Source organism: Bubalus kerabau, chromosome 3 (genome assembly GCF_029407905.1).
Source record: "Bubalus kerabau isolate K-KA32 ecotype Philippines breed swamp buffalo chromosome 3, PCC_UOA_SB_1v2, whole genome shotgun sequence".
NCBI classification, from domain to species: domain Eukaryota; kingdom Metazoa; phylum Chordata; class Mammalia; order Artiodactyla; family Bovidae; genus Bubalus; species Bubalus kerabau.
This window is the reverse complement of record NC_073626.1, coordinates 115,613,865-115,630,082: the sequence shown is the minus strand read 5'-3', so window position 1 is coordinate 115,630,082 and position 16,218 is coordinate 115,613,865. Positions and strand designations below refer to the sequence as shown.

Genomic DNA, 16,218 nt, shown 5'->3' with positions numbered 1-16,218 from the left:
TTTTAAAGTAAATATGACAAAACATTAACAACATGTGATTCTGGGTCAAGAGCATATTTGTACCATTCTTGTGACTATATACTTAAATTTTTTAAAACAAAAAAATTGAACTCCCTTTTATCTCTTACCTGCTCCACTTTTTCTTTCTTGATAACACTCTTCAACTTGTAAAACACTATATAATTTACATACTTACTATGGGTTTTTTTGTTTTTTTGTTTTTGTCTCTTTCCACTAGGCTATAAACTCTCCAAAGGGCATAGATTTTTGTCTGTTTTGCTTCTGGTGTATTCCATGCACCTAGACCAGTGCCCGGTACTATGCACTTGATATTATTTGTTGTATTAAAACTTCAGGAGCTTCCCTGATCGCTCAGTGGCTAAGAATTAGTCAGCCAATGCAGAGGACATGGGTTTGATCCCTCATCTAGGAAGATCCCAAATACCTTAGAGCCACTAAGCCCATGGGCCACAACTACTGAGCCTGTGCTCTAGAGCTCAGAGGCCACAACCACTGAAGCCTGCTCTCCTTAATGCCCATGCTCTGCAGCAAGAGAAGTCACTGCAATGAGAAACCCGCGCACCGCAACTAGAGAGTAGTCCCCCACTGTTTGCCACTAGAAAAGCCCGAGCAGCAACAAGAACACTGCAGCACAGCCAAAAAGAAATTAAAAAAAAAAACAAACTTCAAAGGACAGGGACCATGATTAAACAGTCTAGAGGTAGAATAATTCCTAGAGATGAGACAGTAGAAGATGGGACCACTGGAGTGCATAGCTGAACTAGTGTGAAAATAAAGTTCACCAGCAATATGGCAGTTGAGGAACTAAAAACCTAACATACCAGATTAGCTAAGGTGTGCATTCAAATGTAGAAGTCAGAGTGTAGGTAGACAGAAAGTAAACCAAGTTCAAGTTATAGCAGGGAAAATGACACAGTTTGCAAAGTGATTAAGATTAGAGAGGGGGTAGTTTATTAAATATGGATTAAATATGGCTTCATGTTAGAATAGTAAGGTATTAGAAAATTCTAGGCTACATAGTATCAAGCAAATCTTCTGTTCAATTTAAAAACAAGTTCAGGGTTTTCCATGGTGGTCCAGTGCCTAAGACTCTGAGCACCCAATGCAGGGGGCCCTGGTTCAATCCCTGGTTAGGGATTTAGATCCCATATGCCACAGCTAAGAGTTTGCATGCCAAATCTAAAGATACTACATGTTGCAATTAAGACCCAGTACTGCCAAATAAGTAAAATTAAATTTAAACACAAGTTCAGTTAATCTAGGTAACTAAATTTTATAAATTCATCCCAAACAAAAATTGTTAGTGGAAATGGTCCTAATTACTACGGCAATTTGTTTACATGGACACAAGTAAATGTAAAAATATTTTAAATAAATCTTGGGTGACCTATGACAAGCAATTTGATTACTCATTCCTCCTCTCCTGCCATCCACTGATAATAGGAAGCAGGTAGTCAAAGATGAGGGAGGAGGACTACAAGCTAGTAACACCAGTGCTTTCCCAAGTACAGAAATAAGCATGTATTAACAGAAATAATTCCAAGTTCCTTATTGGAAATACAAATTGAGCTAAAATAAATTGCTACTTCCCACAAATGGTGAATACGGAAGTCTACTGAACAACTCTGCTCTAAAGTACATGGATCCAGAAAACACAAGTTACCAAAACAAACTAGGGTCCACACGCTGACATGCAGTAAAGCCAATCTACTGACACCAGGCTGTGATGAAGGAAAGTGTACTTAACATTAACTAAAGGACACCAAGCAAGAACTCAAGGGCTCTTAGTGCTCCAAAAGCCTGAAATCTGCAAAAGGTTTCAGCAAACCATTTTTAAAGGCAAGGAAAGGGAGGGGCATCCCAGGGCATGTGATCAGCTGTGCACAATTCTGACTGGTTGAAGGTGCGGTAACAGGGTGGTGTCACAGGGGTTAACATTATCAATCCTTAGGCACCTGTAGGCTGTAGGGGCTATGTACCCAAGGTCAACAATTAAGTAGTTAATTTCTTCCAGTTGGTGGGGGTTTAGCAGCTGTAAAGAATCAAACAGTAAAGATCCTGCCTGCAATGCAGGAGATGTGGATTTGATCCCTGGGTCTGGAAGATCCCCTGGAGAAAGGGATGACTACCCACCCCAGTATTCTTGCCTGGAGAATTCCATGGACACAGGAGAGTCAGAAACGACTGAGCAATTAACACTTTCACTTTAGCCGCTGTAAAACCACTCAGGAAATGGGCATCAGAGACTATTATCTAGGTAACACAGAGGAGCTAAAGCAGAGGATATGACAGAGGGGTCTGTCCTGGGAAGGCCCTACAGGGTCCTGCTCAGTTACACACACGCTCACAAAAATAACAGCACTTTGAATATGAGTTTGAAAAGGCAGTCTATGAAGATGTCACTTACCTACTCAGATACTTTCAGTTATTACCCACAAAATCATATACTCAAATCTTAGAAACTCTTCAGATTTCATCAGAATTTATAAATGTACCTATTCCATATTTTACCATACTTCATAGTTTCATAATAAAGTAGATTCAGCTTTGTGTTTTATCTGAGATAGGTATATTTAAGGATTGTCAGCAAGTTACAAACTAAATTTAATAAATTAACATCACATTTTGTTAATAAAGGAGAAGGCAATGGCACCCCACTCCAGTACTCTTGCCTGGAAAATCCCACGGATGGAGTAGCTTTGTGGGCTGCAGTCCGTGGGGTCGCTAAGAGTCGGACACGACTGAGCGACTGACTTCACTTTCACTTTGTTAATAAAATTGAATCATGTTCTAAAATGATAAAAGATCAAGTTCAGGAAACTATAAAATTACATATTTTTAAAATAACTGATGGGACTTTAATATATCCATATCTAATATCTAATTACTTTAAAAGCAAGGACACTACAATCTTTCATTCTACAGGGAACTGTTTTCAGAAAGACAAAACAACTCCCACTAATGAATGATCTCTTTCTGTCAGGCAGTACACTAGGAAAATTTAGAAAATCTGTATTTCTCAAAACAACTCACAAAGATAAGTTATCATTAGCCTCACATTAAGGACAAGAAAACTAAGGTTCAGAGATATTAAATCATTTATCACTAGTTAGTAAGTGGTGATATTAAGTCTAGAATTCTGATTGGTCTAATGTAAAGTCTGAATTTTGCTATTATGCAACACTGCCTCTTAAAATCATTCATTCAACAAATAATTGTTGAGTGTCTTTTATGTATTAGGCATTGAAGAGGGTGCCAGGTAAACAAAGATGACTTTGTGCCAGTGGAGCCTTACCCTCCAGCTAAATCTAAGATGGAAATAAGAGTTATAAACAAATAATTGCAACACAATGCAGTAAGTGCTATGAAAGAAATATATATAACAATACCACACATAAGTGGGAGTGTTGAACCATGTGAGGCAGCAAGCAATCAAAGAAGGCTTCACTTAGAAATGCTTGGAATGCAGTACACCTTATTTAAATACTTGATGTAACTCAAAACTTGAAGAAGAGGGGAGTTTGCTGATGGAAAATCAAGGAGATTCTAGAGAGAAACAGGCCATATTTGCAAAACCATAAAGTTTCAGAGAATCCTAAGCAGTTTAGCATAGCTAAAAAATTAGATGCTTTGTGACAAGTGGTAAAGAAGTAAAAATAGGTCAGGTCACGGAGGTTTCCTTATGCCGTATTAAAAAAGGAGTTTAGGCTTTATTCTGTAAGAAATTGGGAGCCTTTCCTAGAGTTTATCCAAGTCACTACTTTACAAAGATTACCTTGTCAAATTTGGAAGAATGGATGTGGGGACAAGGACAATCTTTTAGAGGGGTACTACAAATAGTCTGGGTAATACATTATACAATCTCTTAGCTTCAGACTCCTACATCTAATTACCTACCTTGGTCACCTTGGATGTCTCAAAGTGCTGGGCTGCACCCCACAGGCCTGCACTTTCCCAGTTTTAAGATCGAAGAAAGAGCCTGGAGTTAGCAACAGAGACAGCAGTTTAATGGATGAGGGCATTTACACATCTGAAAGCAGGGTCCTGGAGAGGTACCCCACCACATGCTGTTAACAGCAGGCAGGACAAGGCAGCAGCCTTTGCTCCCTGAGGTTAGGTGGGGAATTGATGTCTGGTGGGTGTATTAGTTACCTGGGAAACCAGGAGAGAAGCCCACCCTCAAGATCTCTTTGATAAAAGCAATCACTAGTTGGCCAGGCGAAATATAAGCAGGAAGGTCAGTCAGGTAAGTAGGGTATAGGTGAAGTATATATATACTCACCTATATATTATACTTACCTATATATATACTTACCTATATAGGGTATAGGTAAGTGGGTATAGGTGACTGGTGGAGCAGGCAGGGCGCAGAGCACAACAGAACAGCCATCTTGGCTGGCCTGACCACACACACAGACATCTCTAGCCTAAATGTCCAAAACCAAAGTCTTCTATTCTCTACCAAACTGTGTGCTCCCTGACCAACTCTCTGAGTAGTAGTGCAATCATGAAGTTACACAAACCAGTAAATTGACTTCATTCTTGATTTTTACTTCTTCTTTAACCACATTAAATTGATTAATTATTAACTATTCCCCAAACATATCGCAAATCCATTCATTTCTTTCCACTCTGACAGACATCACCCACCCCAAGCCATCAGTGTTCCACAGGAATATGCAGTACTTCCCAATAGGACTCTCCTACATTTACCTTAGTATCAGTTCACTTCCTTTATGCACTTCCTGTGATTGAAAATTATTTTCATTTGTTTTCTCTCTCATTAGACTGTCTTTATAAAGTCAAGGAACACAAACTTTTCATCCTGTTTTACTTCAGTACATTAGTATTGGGTTTCCCAGGTGGCGCTAGTAGTAAGGAAGACACCTGCCAAACCAGAAGACATATGAGAAATGGGTTCAATCCCTGGGTCAGGAAGACCCCTGGAGGAGGGTAAGGTAAACTATTATTTATCCTTGTATTATTGCTAGGAGAATCCTATGGACAAATAAGCCTGGGAGGCTACAGTCAATAGGGTCACAAAGAGTTGGACAAGACGGAAGTGACGTAGTAGGCACACACTCACTCTAGCATTGTGGTTCAGTCGCTAACTTGTGTCTGACTATTTGCGACCCCATGGACAGCAACATGCCAGGATTCGCTGTCCTTCATCATCTCCTGGAGCTTGTTCAAACTCATGTCCATTTTAAAATTACCATATCTAATATTTGCTATACCAATAAGAGTCAGTGATGCCATCCAACCATCTCCTTCTCTGTCGTCCCATTCTCCTCCTGCCTTAAATGTTTCCCAGCATCATTGTTTTTTCTAATGAGTTGGCTCTTCACATCTGGTGGCCAAAGTATTAGAGCTTCAGCATCAGTCCTTCCAATGAATATTCAGGATTGATTTCCTTTAGGAGTGACTGGTTTGATCTCCTTGCAGTTCAAGGGACTCTCAAGAGACTTCTCCAACACCACGTTAAAAGGCATTGGTTCTTTGGCGTTCAGACTTCTTTATGGTCCAACTCTCATATCCATACATGACTACTGGAAAAACCATAGCTTTGACTACGTGGACCTTTGTCGGCAAGGTAATGTCTCTGTTTTTCAATACGTTGTCTTGGTTTGTCATAGCTTTTCTTCCAAGGAGCAAGTGTCTTTCAATTTCATGGCTGCAGTTACCATCTGCAGTGATTTGGGAGCCCAAGAAAATAAAGTGTCACTGTTTCCATTGTGTCCCATCTATTTTCCATGAAGTAATCGGACCAGATGCCATGATCTTACTTTTCTGAATGTTGAATTTTAAGCAAGCTTTTTCACTCTCCTCCTTCATTTTCATCAAGAAGCTCTTTAGTTCCTCTTTGCTTTCTGCTATAAGGGTGCTATCATCTGTATATCTGAGGTTATTGATAATTCTCCCTGCAATCTTGATTCCAGCTTGTGCTTCATCCAGCCCTGCATTTCACATGATGTACTCAAATATAAGTTAAATAAGCTAGTGACAATATACAGCATTGACAAACTCCTATCCCAATTTGGAAGCAGTCCATTGTTCCATGTCTGGTTCCATGTCCGGTCCTGTTGCTTCTTCACCCACATACAGGTTTCTCAGGAGGCAGCTAAGGTGGTCTGGTATTCCCATCTCTTTACGCATTTTACAGTTTGTTGTGATCCACACAGTCAAAGGCTTTAACATAGTCAGTAAAGCAGATGCTTTTCTAGAATTGTCTTGCTTGTTCTATGATCCAATGGATGTTGGCAATTTGATCTCTGGTTCCTTTGCCTTTTCTAAATCCAGCTAGAACATCTGGAAGTTCTTGGTTCATGTACCATTGAAGCTGGAGCCTAGCTTGGAGAATTTTCAGCATTACTTTGCTAGCATATGAAATGAGAGCAATTGAGTGGTAGTTTGAGCATCCTTTGGCATTGCCCTTCTTTGGGATTGGAATGAAAACTGAATTTTCTCAATCCTGTGGCCACGGCTGAGTTTTCCAAATTTGCTGGCATACTGAATGCAGCACATTAACAGCATCATCTTCTAGGATTTGAAATAGCTCAGCTGAATTCCATTACCTCCACTTGCTTTGTTCACAGTGATGATTCCAAGGCCCTCATATTGAACAAGAGAGTCCAAAAAGCAGTACTTGGATGCAATTTCAAGAATGACAGGATGATCTCTGTTCGTTTCCAAGGAAAACCATACAATATGACAGTGATCCAAGTCTATGCCCCAACCACTAATGCCAAAAAAGCTGAAGTTGAATGGTTCTATGAAGACCTAACAAGACCTTCTATCAGTTCAGTTCAGTTCAGTCACTCAGTTGTGTCCAGCTCTTTGCGATCCCATGACTTGCAGCACGCCAGGCCTCCCTATCCATCACTAACTCCCGGAGTTGACTCAAACTTATGTCCATCGAGTCGGTGATGCCATCCAGCCATCTCATCCTCTGTCGTCCCCTTCTCCTCCTGCCCCCAATCCCTTCCAGCATCAGGGTCTTTTCCAATGAGTCAACTCTTTGCATGAGGTGGCCAAAGTATTGGAGTTTCAGCTTCAGCATCAGTCCTTCCAATGAACACCCAAGACTGACTGCCTTTAAGGTGAACTGGCAGGATCTCCTTGCAGTCCAAGGGACTCTCCAACACCACAGTTTAAAAGCATCAATTCTTTGGTGCTCAGCTTTCTTCACAGTCCAACTCTCACATCCATACATGAACACTGGGAAACCATAGCCTTGACTAGACGGACCTGTGTTGGCAAAGTAATGTCTCTTATTTTTAATATTCTATCTAGGTTGGTCATAACTTTCCTTCCAAGGAGTAAATGTCTTTTAATTTCATGGCTGCGGTCACCATCTGCAGTGATTTTGGAACCCCAAAATTAAAGTCTGACACTGTTTCCATTGTTTCCCCATCTATTTCCCATGAAGTGATGGGACCGGATGCCATGATCTTCGTTCTCTGAATGTTGAGCTTTAAGCCAACTTTTTCACTCTCCACTTACACTTTCATCAAGAGGCTTTTTAGTTCCTCTTCACTTTCTGCCATAAGGGAGGTGTCGTCTGTATATCTGAGCTTATTGATATTTCTCCAGGCAATCTTGATTCCAGCTTGTGCTTCTTCTAGCCCAGCATTTCTCATGATGTACTATGCATATAAGTTAAATAAGCAGGGTGACAATATACAGCCTTGACGTACTCCTTTTCCTATTTGGAACCAGTCTGTTGTTCCATGTCCAGTTCTAACTGTTGCTTTCTGACCTGCATATAGGTTTCTCAAGAGTCAGGTCAGGTTGTCTGGTATTCCCATCTCTTTCAGAATTTTCCACAGTTTGTTGTGTTCTTCTATAACTAACACCAAAAAAGATGTCCTTTTCATCAAAGGGGAAGGGAATTCAAAAGTAGGAAGTCAAGAAATACCTGGAGTAACAGACAAGTTTGGCCTTGGAGTACAAAATGAAGCAGGACAAAGGCTAACAGAGTTTTGCTAAGAGAACAAAACTTGGCAAACTTGTTTGGTCATAGCAAACACCCTCTTCCTACAAGAGATGATTCTACACATGGACATCACCAAACGGCCAATACAAAACCAGATTGATTATATTTTTTACAGCCAAAGGTGGAGAAGCTCTATACAGTCGGCAAAAACAAGACCAGAGTTGACTGTGGCTCAGAACATGAACTCCTTATTGCAAAATTCAGACTGAAATTGAAAAAAGTAGGGAAAATCACTAGGCCACTCAGGTATGACCTAAATCAAATCCCTTAAGATTATACAGTGGAAGTGACAAATAGATTCAAGGCAGCAGATCTGATAGACAGAGTGCCTGAAGAACTATGGATGGAAGTTCATTAACAATGTACAGGAGGCAGTGATCAAATCCATCTCTAAGAAAAAGAAAGGCAAAATGGTTGTCTGAGGAGGCCTTACAAATAGCTGAGAAAAAAGAGAAGCTAATTTATATGCAGAGTACATCATGAGAAATGCTGGGCTGGAAGAAGCACAAGCTGGAATCAAGATTGCCGGGAGAAATATCAATAAGCTCAGATATGCAGATGACACCACCCTTATGGCAGAAAGTGAAGAGGAACTAAAAAGCTTCTTGATGAAAGTGAAAGAGGAGAGTGAAAAAGTTGGCTTAAAGCTCAACATTCAGAAAACGAAGATCATGGCATCTGGTCCCATCACTTCATGGGAAATAGATGTGGAAACAGTGGAAACAGTGTCAGACTTTATTTTTTGGGGCTCCAAAATCACTGCAGATGGTGACTGCAGCCATGAAATTAAAAGACGCTTACTCCTTGGAAGGAAAGTTATGACGAACCTAGATAGCATATTAAAAACCAGAGACATTACTTTGCCAACAAAGGTCCATCTAGTCAAGGCTATGGTTTTTCATAGCCTTGAGAGTTGGACTGTGAAGAAAGCTGAGCACCGAAGAATTGATGCTTTTGAACTGTGGTGTTGGAGAAGACTCTTGAGAGTCCCTTGGACTGCAAGGAGATCCAACCAGTCCATCCTGAAGGAGATCAGTCCTGATGTTCTTTGGAAGGACTGATGCTAAAGCTGAAATTCCAGTACTTTGGCCACCTCATGCGAAGAGTTGACTCACTGGAAAAGACTCCGATGCTGGGAGGGATTGGGGGCAGGAGGAGAAGGGGACGACAGAGGATGAGATGGCTGGATGGCATCACTGACTCGATGGATGTGAGTTTGAGTGAAATCTGGGAGTTGGTGAAGGACAGGGAGGCCTGGCGTGCTGCAATTCATGGGGATGCAAAGTTGGACACGACTGAGCGACTGAACTGGACTGAACTGAACTGAAAGGCAAAGGCGAAAAGGAAAGCTATATCCATTTGAATGCAGAATTTCAAAGAAAAGCAAGGAGAGATAAGAAAACCTTCTGAAGTAAACAATGCAAAGAAATAAAGGAAAACAACCGAATGGGAAAGACTAGAGGTTACTTCAAGAAAATTAGAGATACTAAGGAACTATTTCATCCCAAGATGGGCAGAATAAAGCACAAAAATGGTATAGACCTCACAGAAGCAGAAGATATTAAAAAGAGGTGGCAAGAACACACAGAAGAACTGTACAAAAAAAAATCTTAAGGACCCAGATAACCACAATTAATAATGTGATCACTCACCTAGAGTCCGACATCCTGGAGTGTGAAGTCAAGGGGGCCTTAGGAATCATCACTCTAGTATTAGCCCAGGTCAATAAAAATAATATTAACAAAATCCAGCACCCACTAAACACCAGGCATATATTAAATGTTTTACATATATTAAATCATTTTAGTTTAACAATGGCTGCAATTTCCTTTGTCTCAGTTTTACAGATAAGAAAACAATGGCACTGGATAGTTAAATATTCTGCCAAAGGTCACTGAAGGAGTACAAGGAAGATCTCACAATCAAGCCTTCCCAGCCTGGAGCCCATCTTCTTGACCATTACCTAATACCTTTCATAAGAGATGCTCAATATTTCTTGACCAAATATACAATTGATATAGAGAGTAAAAAAGAAGAGGAACACATTAAGGAGATAGGGTGAATCTGAGGTACTCTGAAAAGACACAGTAGAATAAGTAGTTACAATTAGAAATAAAAGCATTCAGAAGTGATCAGATCCTACAGAAAGCCCCTACAAAATATTAGCCTCTGTATAAAAAGTAAGTATATAAGTTTAAAAATTACATGTGCTCTTAAAGTATCACCATTTAGATCTAACTCTAATAAAAACATATTTTAACAAAGCACAGAATGCCCCAATTAACCTTGACTGTACAATGAAAAACTCTGTATTGTTAATAGGAAATGAAATATGCCTTTAGGTAGTATTCTACATCTGTAAAAATGTCAAACTTGTATTTTGTTAAAATATAAAAGTACAGATATTGAGACTTCCTTGGCAGTCCAGTGGTTAAGACTCTGCCCTTTATCTACAGGGGGAAGGGGTTCGGTTCTAAACTGGAAGCTAAGATCCTGCATGCTACACAGTGGAGCCAAAAAATAAAAAGTGCAGATATTTGTTTTTAACTTGACAAAATGACACCAAAATCCACCTAATAAAAAGCAAGAAAATGTGAGAACGGCAAGAAAATATCTAAAGTAGTGAAAGCACACCATACCAGATACAAAAACATAAAGTTACAGAAATTAAGAAAATGGGTATGGTACAAGTCAAAGAAAAGACAGAACAATCAAAGAGAAGAGAACCCAAACAAAACCAAGTATATATAAATTGTGAAACTGAAACAGGCGGGAGGAGGGCAGGGCACACCTTTAAAAGAAGAACATCGTCTGACGATATGACATAAACTTATTGGAACCAAATAGGTTCAAGATAGCACATATTTGACTTCCACTAGACCTTGAGCCTCAGTATACATTCATTGTAACATATCAACAAGCTAAATGATACATACACAGGCACCATGACAGTTCTAAGGCTAACCATAAAGGACAAAAAAATGGGCAGTGGCCCAATTCCTAGAAATCCCCACTCCTTCCCCCAAATATTTGGAATACTCCTCCCACTCATTAGCCTATGAAATTACCTGATTTAGAAAAGGAAGAGGGACCAGAGATCAAATTGCTAACATAGGTTGGCTCATAGACAAAGCAAGACAATTCCAGAAAAACATCTACTTCTGCTTGATTGAAAAATATCCATGGTGGCTCAGATGGTAAAGGCATCTGCTTGCAATACGGGAGACCCGGGTTCAATCCTTGGGTGGGGAAGATCCCCTGGAGAAGGAAATGGCAACCCGCTCCAGTATTCTTGCCTGGAGAATCTTATGGATGGAGGAGCCTCATAGGCTATAATCCATGGGGTCACAAAGAGTCGGACACGACTGAGCGACGACTATGCTAAAGCCTTTGTGTAGATTACAAAAAACTGTGTAAAATTCTTACCAAGAGATGGGAATACCAGACCACCTTAGCTGCCTCCTGAGAAACCTGTATGCAGGTCAAGAAGTAACAGAACTGGATATGGAACAACGAACTGGTTTCAAATCGGGAAAGAAGTACGTCCAGGCTGCATATTGTCACCAGCTTATTTAACTTATATTTGAGGACATCATGTGAAATGCAGGGCTGGATGAAGCACAAGCTGGAATCAAGACTGCAGGGAGAAATATGAATAATCTCAGATATGCAGATGACAGCACCCTTATGGCAGAAAGAGAAGAGGAACTAAAGAGCCTCTTGATGAAAGTGAAAGAGGAGAGTAAAACAGCTGGCTTAAACTTCAACATTCAAAAAACGAAGATCATGGCATCCGGTCCCGTCACTTCATGGCAAATGGGGAAACAATGGAAACAGTGACAGACTTTTTCTTGGACTCCAAAATCATTGCAGATGGTGACTGTAGCCATGAAATTAAAAGATGCTTGTTCCTTGGAAGAAAAGCTATAACCACCCTAGACAGCATATTAAAAAGCAGAGACATTACTTTGCCAACAAAGGTCCATCTAGTCAAGGCTACGGTTTTTCCAGTAGTCATGTATGGATGTGAGAGTTGGACTATAAAGAAGGCTGAACGTCGAAGAATTGATGCTTTTGAACTGTGGTGTTGGAGAAGTCTCTTGAGAGTCCCTTGGACTGCAAGGAGATCAAACCAGTCATTCCTAAAGGAAATCAACCCTGAATATTCATTGGAAGGACTGATGCTAAAGCTGAACCTCCAATCCTTTGGCCACCTGATGCGAAGAGCTGACTCATAAGAAAAGACCCTGATACTGGGAAACATTGAAGGCAGGGAAAGGGGACAAGAGAGGAGGAGATGCATCACTGACTCAATGGACATGAGTTTGAGCAAGCTTGGGAGATGGTGAAGGACAGGGAAGCCTGGTGTCATGCAGTTTATGGGGTTGCAAAGAGTTGGAGACGAATGAGTGACTGAACAAAACATAAATACGAATAGACTCAAAGGATTAGATCTGGTAGACAGTGACTGAAGAACTAAGGGTGGAGGTTTATACCACTGTATAGGAGGTGTAACCAAAACCATCCAAGAGAAAAAGAAATACAAGAAGTCAAAGTGGTTATCTAAGAAGGCCTTACAAATAGCTGAGAAAAGAAGAGAAGTAAAATGCAAAGGAGAAAGAGAAAGATATACCAAACTGAATGCAGAGTTGCAGGGAACAGTATGGAGAGATAAGAAAAAGTCTTTCTTTATAAGTGAACAATGCAAAGAAAAAGAGGAAAGCAACAGAATTGGAAAGACTGGAAATATCTTCAAGAAAGTTAGAGATAACAGGGGAATACTTCATGCAAAGATGGACACAATAAAGGACAGAAACAGCAAGGATCTAAGAGAAGCAGAAGAGATTAAGAAGAGGTGGCAAGAAATACAGAGAATAACTACACACAAAAAAAGGTGTTAACAACTCAGATAACCAGACAGTGTGGTCACTCACCTAGAGCCAGACATCCAGGAGTGTGAAGTCAAATAGGCCTTAGGAAGCATTACTATCAACAAAACTAGTGGAGTAATGGAATATCAGCTGAGCTATTTCAAATCCTAAATGATGCTGTGAAAGCACTGCACTCAATATGCCAGCAAATTTGGAAAACTCAGCACTGGCCACAGGACTGGAGAAGGTCAGTTTTTGTTCCAATCCCAAAGAAGGGCAATGTGGAAGAATGTTAAAAATGCATACAACTGCACTCATTTCACACGCTAGCAAGGTAATGTTCAAAATCCTTTAAACTAGGCTTCAGCAGTATGTGAACCAAGAACTTTCAGATGTACAGGCTGGATTTAGAAAAGGCAAAAGAACCAGAGATCAAATTGCCAGCATCCGTTGGATCACAGAAAAAGCCAAGGGAATTCCAGAAAAACATCTACTTCTGATTCATCGACTACACTAAAGTCTTTGACTGAGCGGATCACAATAAACTGTGGAACATTCTTAAAGAAATGGGAATACCAGATCACCTTACCTGACTCCTAGGAAACCTGTATGCAGGACAAGAAGCAACAGTTAGAAATGGACATGGAAAAACAGACTGGTTCAAAATCAGAAAAGGAGTATGTCAAGGCTATATACTGTCACTGTACTTATTTAATTTATATGCAGAGTGCATCATGGGAAATGGAAGGCTAGATGAAGCACAAGCTGGGATCAAGATTGCCTGGGGAAATATCAACAACCTCAGATATGCAGATGTTACCATATGTAGAAAGTGAAGAGGAACTAAAGAGCCTGTTGATGAAAATGAAAGAGGAGAGTAAAAAAGCTGGCTTAAAACTCAGCATTCAAAAAACTAAGATCATGGTATCCAGTCCCATCACTTTGTGACAAACAGATGCAGGAAAAGTGGAAACAATGGCAGACTTTATTTTCTTGGGCTCCAAAATCACTGCAGTCACAAAATTAAAAGACACTTATTCTCTGGAAGAAAAGCTATGACAAACCTACACAGTGTATTAAAAAGCAGAGACATCACTTTGCTGACAAAGGTCCATATACTCCAAGCTATGGTTTCCAGTAGTTATGAATGGATGTGAGAGTTGGACCATAAAGAATGCTGAGTGCCAAAGAAATGATGTTTTCAAATTGTGGTGTTGGAGCAGACTCTTGAGTCCCTTGTGCAGCAAGGAGATCAAAGCAATCAATACTGAAGGTTCATTGGAATGATTGATGCTTAAGCTGAAGACCCAATACTTGGGCCACCTGATGCAAAGAGCTGACTCATTAGAAAAGACCCTGATGCTGGCAAAGATTAAGGGCAGGAGGAGAAGGGGTGACAGGATGAGATTGTTGGATGGCATCACCGATTCAATGGACATGAGTTTGAGCAAACTGTGGAAAATAGTGAAGGACAGGGAAGCGTGGTGTGCTGCAGTTCATGGGGTCCAGAAGTGTCAGCCATGACTTAGCAACTAAACAACATAAAAACTGTCAACCCCACAGTCTGCAGCCTCTGTCACCTTTTGAGATGGGCCACACTGCCTGTGGATTGTGTTTCTCTCTAAATAAATCCATTTCTTGCCTATGGGTTTCTTTCTCATTCAATGCTTGCTGTGATAAGACATCAAGAACATGAGCTTTACTAATTCCTATGATTATGTGTGCTCTCAGCTAAAAGTCTGTGGGTTCAAGTCCCAGTCTGGGTTTTGGCTACATCCCAGTCCCAACCCATGGGTTCAACTCCCAATCTGGTTACATGGTTTCAAAATCAAATGTAAAAACAAATAAAAATTGCATATACATATTATGTTTTATTATCTACTTTCTATTCATCATAAAGCTTTTTTAAGTATCACAAATAATCTAGAAACCATATGGGAAAAGACATAAATTTCAACACTAAAATAATTTATACTATGTCATAGAAGAACAGAATTAAAAAGTTAAAAACATCAAATTCAAAATGAGAGTAAAAGCAAAATACATGATGAGTTAAAAACCTATGAAGTAATTTCTTTAAAATTACTGAGTCTATGAAAGATAACAGTCTACTCAAAAGAGATTAAACAACAATGGATAATGTACACATAAAAGATGCTCAACATCAACCAAATTCAACTAGATAGAATTAAATAAATGATGGATCACTTTTTACAATCAGACTGAATAGAATAAAAGATGGGAAACTGGTGCTCTGAAACACTGTTGGTAGGAAAGAAAACAGGCATAATCTCTCTGAAAAGCAATTTAGGAATTACAGTTTGTATTAGTAAATAAATAATTCAAAATCACACTATTCCTAAAAAGTTAGATTTAAGGGATAATCAGGAAAGCATAAAAAAATGATGCTCATGATAGCATTGCTTTTAAAAATTAATAGCTGCTCCCACTTCTGGGTGTAGCTATATACCCAGAAGTATACATATGTATATACATATATCTAAAAGAACGCATATGTCTAAAAGAACTAAACAGAGGATCTTGAAGAGATATTAACATTTACTGCAGCATTATTCACAACAGCCAATAAGTGGAAACAACATAAATGTTCACTGGCAGATGAATGGATAAATAAAATTCTGAATATACAAGCAATAAAATATTAATTCAGCCTTAAAAAAAAAAAAGGGAAATCCAGCCATATGCCACAACATGAACGAACCATGACAGCATGATGCTAAGTGAAATAAGCCAATCACAGAAGGACAATTACTTCATGATTTCACTTATATGAGGTATATAAAGTCAAATTCTTGGAAAGAGAAAGTAGAATGGTGGTTGCCAAGGGCTGTGAGAGGCAGGAAAAGGAGTCAAGTTGTTCAGTAAGTAGTTTCAGTTTTGTAAGATGAAAATTTTCCACAGATCTGTTGCATGACAAGGTGCATATACTTAACACTACTGTACTGTACACTTACAAGTGGTTAAAATTGTAAAGTTTATATATTTTTTACCACAATTAAAAATAGTTAGGAAATGGTTGTTAGAAATATACAATCTAATTCTATATAGCCATCAAAAATGATAATACTGATCTTCAGTCATAGTCACAGACTACTTTTTGAGTCAAGAAAGCTTACAAAAGAGCAAAGTAGTCTCATACTATTCATTCACGTCTGTACCTATTAAAATAGAGATCTGAAAAGATACTCATCAAAATTTAATAGAAGTATCTTTGAGCAATAGGAATATTAATGAGCTTTACTTCCTTTTTTTATATTTTCCTGTGTTTTTAAATACAATGAGTATGTATTATGTGATGCCAAAGGAAAA

The 16,218-nt window shown here is 39.4% G+C and overlaps 1 protein-coding gene and 1 long non-coding RNA gene across 8 annotated transcripts in view; one reads left to right on the top strand and one right to left on the bottom strand.

The window, feature by feature from the left end:
• ZRANB3 (zinc finger RANBP2-type containing 3) overlaps nucleotides 1–16,218 on the bottom strand; it is a 300,187-nt gene that overhangs the window by 280,961 nt on the left and 3,008 nt on the right. The window contains exon 1 of one of the 7 annotated variants that reach the window (XM_055572732.1): nucleotides 3,919–4,148. The exons of 4 other annotated variants lie outside the window; for them this stretch is intronic. The gene's annotated coding sequence lies outside the window, so the exon portion shown is untranslated. Of the gene's footprint in view, nucleotides 1–128; nucleotides 3,864–3,918; nucleotides 4,149–16,218 lie in introns of those variants that run through there. 2 more of the 7 variants (XM_055572731.1, XM_055572730.1) reach the window with 2 other exon arrangements.
• LOC129646502 (uncharacterized) lies at nucleotides 5,477–10,113 on the top strand. Its single transcript, XR_008711987.1, has 2 exons — nucleotides 5,477–5,614; nucleotides 9,857–10,113. It is a non-coding gene; the product is annotated as an uncharacterized LOC129646502 (long non-coding RNA).